General features: G+C 54.3%; 2 non-coding genes across 2 annotated transcripts; both read left to right on the top strand.

The window, feature by feature from the left end:
• The first annotated feature begins 4,670 nt into the window (after positions 1–4,670).
• LOC126439662 (small subunit ribosomal RNA) lies at positions 4,671–6,579 on the top strand. Its single transcript, XR_007581298.1, has one exon. It is a non-coding gene; the product is annotated as a small subunit ribosomal RNA (ribosomal RNA).
• A 353-nt stretch (positions 6,580–6,932) lies between these two features.
• On the top strand, positions 6,933–7,087 carry LOC126439650 (5.8S ribosomal RNA). Its single transcript, XR_007581287.1, has one exon. It is a non-coding gene; the product is annotated as a 5.8S ribosomal RNA (ribosomal RNA).
• Positions 7,088–7,500: the final 413 nt, after the last annotated feature.

Raw genomic sequence — 7,500 nt, forward strand, 5'->3', positions numbered from 1 at the left:
CATTCGACACCTCCATCTACAGGGATCCGACGGAACTACGCCAACCATGCTGGCAAAACAGTATCGCCATCTATGCGAATCTGACAACACTAGGTCCGCCATGTCGAGCGCACCACAAAACATACCGCCATCTGTAGGTCTCCCTCAGCATGAGCTCCTGCAACGACGATACCGCCATCTATGGGACGCCAAGCCGACTAAGACATCGATGGGCCCACAGTGCCCATCTTTCGACGCCACCCACAAAGCATGCAGCCTGTGTCGACCACAGCACCCAAACGCCAGTGCCTCTGCCGCACAACGTCGTGGACCGGCAATCACACCACCCGCACCCGCTCGTGCCCCACCCCAACCGCCAAACTCGCAACGCCAGCGGATGAACGGCGGAAGTTTCCCGCACTCGTAATGTGCAATCCACACCTATAACTTGCGTTTCATGAAGAGTTATGTCCAATATGCGACATTCCCGCTGTCCCTATACATGAGCTGCGAGCTGTACCACGTACAAGCTACAGACGCGATCGCATTGCTCACTGTACTGATTCCCATGCCGAGCGATCAGCTAGGAAGCGCCCCATCCATGTCGGTACCCGTGGGCGTTGCACTCGCAGTCGCAAAAAACGTTGGGCAAATATATATCTCGGAACAGTAACGACAGTCGGAGCCTCCTGGCGTTGCACTCGCAGTCGCAAAAAACGCTGGGCAAATATATTTCTCGGAAGAGTAACGACAGTCCGAGCCTCCTGCGTGGGAAGAGTCTTTCTAGGCCCTGACCCACGGGAAGGGTTTAGCTTCCCCCATCCCGGACATTTGAAGTCGTCACACTACCGGTATTGACTAATAGACTGATTGCTGATAATCACTAGCCATACACTGGGGGAAACGGCCGACAGGGGCAGCAACATAGTGGAGCCGCAGTGTCACTAATGTACAGAGATAGAACAGTTTCGACTGGAACCAGAGTAACCGTATACACGGCACTGATTAGTAATAAATGCAGAGCCATCAGAATACAGATAATATATACAACCGTCCCTATACATGCTGAAAGACTCTGCACACAATGAGAACCACACGTCAGCCAGACACTATCACACACTACTCTCTGCCTCTAACAGGCACACACACAATATCTAACCACCAGCATGGAAGAACATCCGGTGCATCCTCTCCGCCACATTACACAATCCACACTATCATAACCAGACCGGGAGGTCCACCCAGAAAACAGAATATCCCACCCTTCCGACATCCGCCATTGCTCAGCTAAGCCACGAACACCCACACATGTCCTACACAGGGGTGCACCCAACATCACCATACTGCCTCCTGTCACAGTACACAAACAATGGCAGGAATGAAAGACACAGATCTGCCACAACCTTGGAATCGGAGCGCCGCCTGTCATGAGCCACAAGTGCATCCTGACGTGACAAATCGGATGATCCCGCAGGCATGCACTTACGATAATCACTATCAACGAACCTGCCGCCGCCCCCCCCCCCCCCAAATACACCTTTCCCTACAACAATGTGTACCTTAACCTAAGCTATATCGTACCTTAACCTAACCGACATTGCGCCTTAACCTAACCTACGTTGTACCTTAACCTAACCTATGTTGTACCTTAACCTAACCTATGTTGTGCCTTAACCTAACCTACGTTGTGCCTTAACCTAACCTACGTTGTGCCTTAACCTAACCTACGTTGTGCCTTAACCTAACCTACGTTGTGCCTTAACCTAACCTACGTTGTGCCTTAACCTAACCTACGTTGTGCCTTAACCTAACCTACGTTGTGCCTTAACCTAACCTACGTTGTGCCTTAACCTAACCTACGTTGTGCCTTAACCTAACCTACGTTGTGCCTTAACCTAACCTACGTTGTGCCTTAACCTAACCTACGTTGTGCCTTAACCTAACCTACGTTGTGCCTTAACCTAACCTACGTTGTGCCTTAACCTAACCTACGTTGTGCCTTAACCTAACCTACGTTGTGCCTTAACCTAACCTACGTTGTGCCTTAACCTAACCTACGTTGTGCCTTAACCTAACCTACGTTGTGCCTTAACCTAACCTACGTTGTGCCTTAACCTAACCTACGTTGTGCCTTAACCTAACCTACGTTGTGCCTTAACCTAACCTACGTTGTGCCTTAACCTAACCTACGTTGTGCCTTAACCTAACCTACGTTGTGCCTTAACCTAACCTACGTTGTGCCTTAACCTAACCTACGTTGTGCCTTAACCTAACCTACGTTGTGCCTTAACCTAACTTACGTTGTGCCTTAACCTAACTTACGTTGTGCCTTAACCTAACTTACGTTGTGCCTTAACCTAACCCATGTTGTGCCTTAACCTAACCCATGTTGTGCCTTAACCTAACCCATGTTGTGCCTTAACCTAACCCATGTTGTGCCTTAACGTAACCCATGTTGTGCCTTAACGTAACCCATGTTGTGCCTTAACGTAACCCATGTTGTGCCTTAACGTAACCCATGTTGTGCCTTAACGTAACCCATGTTGTGCCTTAACGTAACCCATGTTGTGCCTTAACGTAACCCATGTTGTGCCTTAACGTAACCCATGTTGTGCCTTAACGTAACCCATGTTGTGCCTTAACGTAACCCATGTTGTGCCTTAACGTAACCCATGTTGTGCCTTAACGTAACCCAATTTGTGCCTTAACGTAACCCAATTTGTGCCTTAACGTAACCCAATTTGTGCCTTAACGTAACCTAATTTGTGCCTTAACGTAACCTAATTTGTGCCTTAACGTAACCCATATTGCGCCTCAACCTAACCTATATTGCGCCTTAACCTGACGCACGTTGTCGCTGAACCTGCTCTGTAATTGTTATGCAACTCGTTAAATTAGTGTAGTGTTGCCTAACCGCAACCCTCGCAATATAGTTCGCTATTCGCACTGCCCGGTCCCCTGTGTATCGCGTCATGTTAAACACCTTGCAAGTGTTGCTGACTTTCCACATGCTCCTGCTATACACTGTAATGTGGATAGCAGCAGGACGTACATGCCCCCCCCCTTCCCCCCTGCCTTCGCAAGCTGGTCGTTGAGAAGTTTGCATGTTCAATGCCCTTCGCATGCCGACGTACTCAGCCTACGTTGTGGTACGGCCTGTCACCTGTCCGCGGATGTACGCAAAACCCACAAACTGTGCTGCACATTGGTCCGTATGTACTGAATGATACATCGTGGCACATGTGTGACCGTACGACGACTGCGCCTAGCAACGGCGGACCATACAGTCCAAATATTGTGGACGCAGCTACGTGTCGTCTCCCTTTAGGAGCTGGATTGCAGTGTGGTACGCCATTCAGACGTGTGGGAGGAACGGACGCCCTGGATGGCGATCAGCATGAGCAGTCTGTTGATGTAGTGGAGCGTGTATTCGGACGTAGTCGTCTCTTCTCACACACTGTGATAGCATGTTGCACCGCGTTCCACATCTGCGACATGCTGCAGAGGCCGGCTGACAGTCGTTCGCGCAATGGACACCGCATACGTACGGGGGCTACCTTCCACGTGTTCTCTAGGCGTGCACATGTTGTTGCGTCTATGTGGGCAGACGTAGTGTGTTGTGACACCTGACACAGGCATGCAATACTCGTTGCAAATGGCGATGGACGTCTACGTTTGCTGGTGACGTTACGCAAATGAACAACTGGTAACCCGTTGTGGTGCGGTTGTTCTCGCTAGAGGTGAATCAGTGTTGGCGACGATCGGTCGAGCTATTAACCGGTTGTTTCATGGATACCCACCATGCCCACGAACGTGAAAGGGGACCCACCATGCCCACGAACGTGAAAGGGGGGGGGGGGGGGGGGGGGGGGGGGGGATCTGGGTGTGAGGCGATACGCGGCGGTGGCTGGGTGGGACCGTCCCCGGCCGGTGAGGGGGGGCCGCCCGGCGTGCTGGCAGCGCGGTGCGTGGGCGCACGCGTTACAGCCGGCTGGTGGGGGCGGCCAGTGGCAGGCGCGCCGGCCGACGGACGCGGCAGGCGGCGCAGCTGCGCGCCGGCGCCCCCTGCTCGCGGCGCCTTGCGGCCAAAGTAGGTCCTCGCGGGCCCGGTGCGAAGCGCGGTGGCCATCTGCAGTGTGCTGGTCCGATTGAGGACTGTGTGCGCTGAGGATGCGCCGCCGCCCGGCGCTCGGCGCCGCGACGCCGTCTGCTGCTCGGTCGCCCCAGCGGTTCTCGCAGGTGGTTTGTATCGCAGCTGTGCGGACGTGTTGGCGCGTGCGCTGTGCTGGGAGAGTTCGCTTCGGCACCCAAGTGGGGCTTTTGTCCTTCTGTGGCGCTGGCGTTGGAGCTGCCGGTCACCGTAGGTGGCGCGTGTTGTCTCCCGCCGGCAATGCCACGACAGCACGCTCCCGGGCCTCTGTCGGCAGCGGCAAGCTCAGTTGGGAGCACGGGTGGTCGCACCTAAAGCGTCTACTCGCCTAACTCCGGGCGATTGCGCCTCTCTCGAACCCGACCAAGTACTTAGGACGGCGCTGCGCGCCGCCGGGACCTGAGAGGGTTTCGAGGTGTGTTGTGCAGGGGAGCTCAGCCTCCTCCTGTTTGCAGAATAATTGAGCGGACGCTTGCGTGTTCGCGCGGGCCCCCGGGACACACTCCCGGGCGGCCGGCTGCTCAGCTCTAGTTGACGCAGCTCCCTGGTTGATCCTGCCAGTAGTCATATGCTTGTCTCAAAGATTAAGCCATGCATGTCTCAGTACAAGCCGCATTAAGGTGAAACCGCGAATGGCTCATTAAATCAGTTATGGTTCCTTAGATCGTACCCACGTTACTTGGATAACTGTGGTAATTCTAGAGCTAATACATGCAAACAGAGTCCCGACCAGAGATGGAAGGGACGCTTTTATTAGATCAAAACCAATCGGTCGGCTCGTCCGGTCCGTTTGCCTTGGTGACTCTGAATAACTTTGGGCTGATCGCACGGTCCTCGTACCGGCGACGCATCTTTCAAATGTCTGCCTTATCAACTGTCGATGGTAGGTTCTGCGCCTACCATGGTTGTAACGGGTAACGGGGAATCAGGGTTCGATTCCGGAGAGGGAGCCTGAGAAACGGCTACCACATCCAAGGAAGGCAGCAGGCGCGCAAATTACCCACTCCCGGCACGGGGAGGTAGTGACGAAAAATAACGATACGGGACTCATCCGAGGCCCCGTAATCGGAATGAGTACACTTTAAATCCTTTAACGAGTATCTATTGGAGGGCAAGTCTGGTGCCAGCAGCCGCGGTAATTCCAGCTCCAATAGCGTATATTAAAGTTGTTGCGGTTAAAAAGCTCGTAGTTGGATTTGTGTCCCACGCTGTTGGTTCACCGCCCGTCGGTGTTTAACTGGCATGTATCGTGGGACGTCCTGCCGGTGGGGCGAGCCGAAGGCGTGCGACCGCCTCGTGCGTGCTCGTGCGTCCCGAGGCGGACCCCGTTGAAATCCTACCAGGGTGCTCTTTATTGAGTGTCTCGGTGGGCCGGCACGTTTACTTTGAACAAATTAGAGTGCTTAAAGCAGGCAAGCCCGCCTGAATACTGTGTGCATGGAATAATGGAATAGGACCTCGGTTCTATTTTGTTGGTTTTCGGAACCCGAGGTAATGATTAATAGGGACAGGCGGGGGCATTCGTATTGCGACGTTAGAGGTGAAATTCTTGGATCGTCGCAAGACGAACAGAAGCGAAAGCATTTGCCAAGTATGTTTTCATTAATCAAGAACGAAAGTTAGAGGTTCGAAGGCGATCAGATACCGCCCTAGTTCTAACCATAAACGATGCCAGCCAGCGATCCGCCGCAGTTCCTCCGATGACTCGGCGGGCAGCCTCCGGGAAACCAAAGCTTTTGGGTTCCGGGGGAAGTATGGTTGCAAAGCTGAAACTTAAAGGAATTGACGGAAGGGCACCACCAGGAGTGGAGCCTGCGGCTTAATTTGACTCAACACGGGAAACCTCACCAGGCCCGGACACCGGAAGGATTGACAGATTGATAGCTCTTTCTTGATTCGGTGGGTGGTGGTGCATGGCCGTTCTTAGTTGGTGGAGCGATTTGTCTGGTTAATTCCGATAACGAACGAGACTCTAGCCTGCTAACTAGTCGCGTGACATCCTTCGTGCTGTCAGCGATTACTTTTCTTCTTAGAGGGACAGGCGGCTTCTAGCCGCACGAGATTGAGCAATAACAGGTCTGTGATGCCCTTAGATGTTCTGGGCCGCACGCGCGCTACACTGAAGGAATCAGCGTGTCTTCCTAGGCCGAAAGGTCGGGGTAACCCGCTGAACCTCCTTCGTGCTAGGGATTGGGGCTTGCAATTGTTCCCCATGAACGAGGAATTCCCAGTAAGCGCGAGTCATAAGCTCGCGTTGATTACGTCCCTGCCCTTTGTACACACCGCCCGTCGCTACTACCGATTGAATGATTTAGTGAGGTCTTCGGACTGGTACGCGGCATTGACTCTGTCGTTGCCGATGCTACCGGAAAGATGACCAAACTTGATCATTTAGAGGAAGTAAAAGTCGTAACAAGGTTTCCGTAGGTGAACCTGCGGAAGGATCATTACCGACTAGACTGCATGTCTTTCGATGTGCGTGTCGTGTCGCGCAACACGCAGCTACCTGTACGGCTCGCAGTAGCCGTGCGCCGCGTGCGGAACCACGCGTTCGTCTCAAAACTAACGGCAATGTTGTGTGGTACGAGCGCTGAAGCGCTGGAGCGGCTGGCCTGCGGCACCTGGCGCCTGGCGCCGGTTTTGAATGACTTTCGCCCGACTGCCTGTCCGCTCCGGTGTGGAGCCGTACGACGCCCATCGGCCGTGAGGCCGTTGGACACTGAACGCTGGAACAGGGCCGCCACACGCCTCAGTCCCGCCTATGCAACTGTCTCGAAAGAGATGGTGGAAACTATGAAAAGATCACCCAGGACGGTGGATCACTCGGCTCGTGGGTCGATGAAGAACGCAGCAAATTGCGCGTCGACATGTGAACTGCAGGACACATGAACATCGACGTTTCGAACGCACATTGCGGTCCATGGATTCCGTTCCCGGGCCACGTCTGGCTGAGGGTCGGCTACGTATACTGAAGCGCGCGGCGTTTGCCCCGCTTCGCAGACCTGGGAGTGTCGTGGCCGCCTGTGGGGCCGGCCGCGTCTCCTTAAACGTGCGATGCGCGCCCGTCGCCTGGCGGTTCGCATACCGGTACTTACTCGGTAGCGTGCACAGCCGGCTGGCGGCGTGGCGTGCGACACCTCGTACAACGACCTCAGAGCAGGCGAGACTACCCGCTGAATTTAAGCATATTACTAAGCGGAGGAAAAGAAACTAACAAGGATTCCCCCAGTAGCGGCGAGCGAACAGGGAAGAGTCCAGCACCGAACCCCGCAGGCGGCCGCCTGTCGTGGCATGTGGTGTTTGGGAGGGTCCACTACCCCGACGCCTCGCGCCGAGCCCAAGTCCAACTTGAATGAGGCCACGGCCCGTAG

This window comes from Schistocerca serialis, unplaced genomic scaffold (genome assembly GCF_023864345.2).
Source record: "Schistocerca serialis cubense isolate TAMUIC-IGC-003099 unplaced genomic scaffold, iqSchSeri2.2 HiC_scaffold_133, whole genome shotgun sequence".
Classification (NCBI taxonomy): domain Eukaryota; kingdom Metazoa; phylum Arthropoda; class Insecta; order Orthoptera; family Acrididae; genus Schistocerca; species Schistocerca serialis.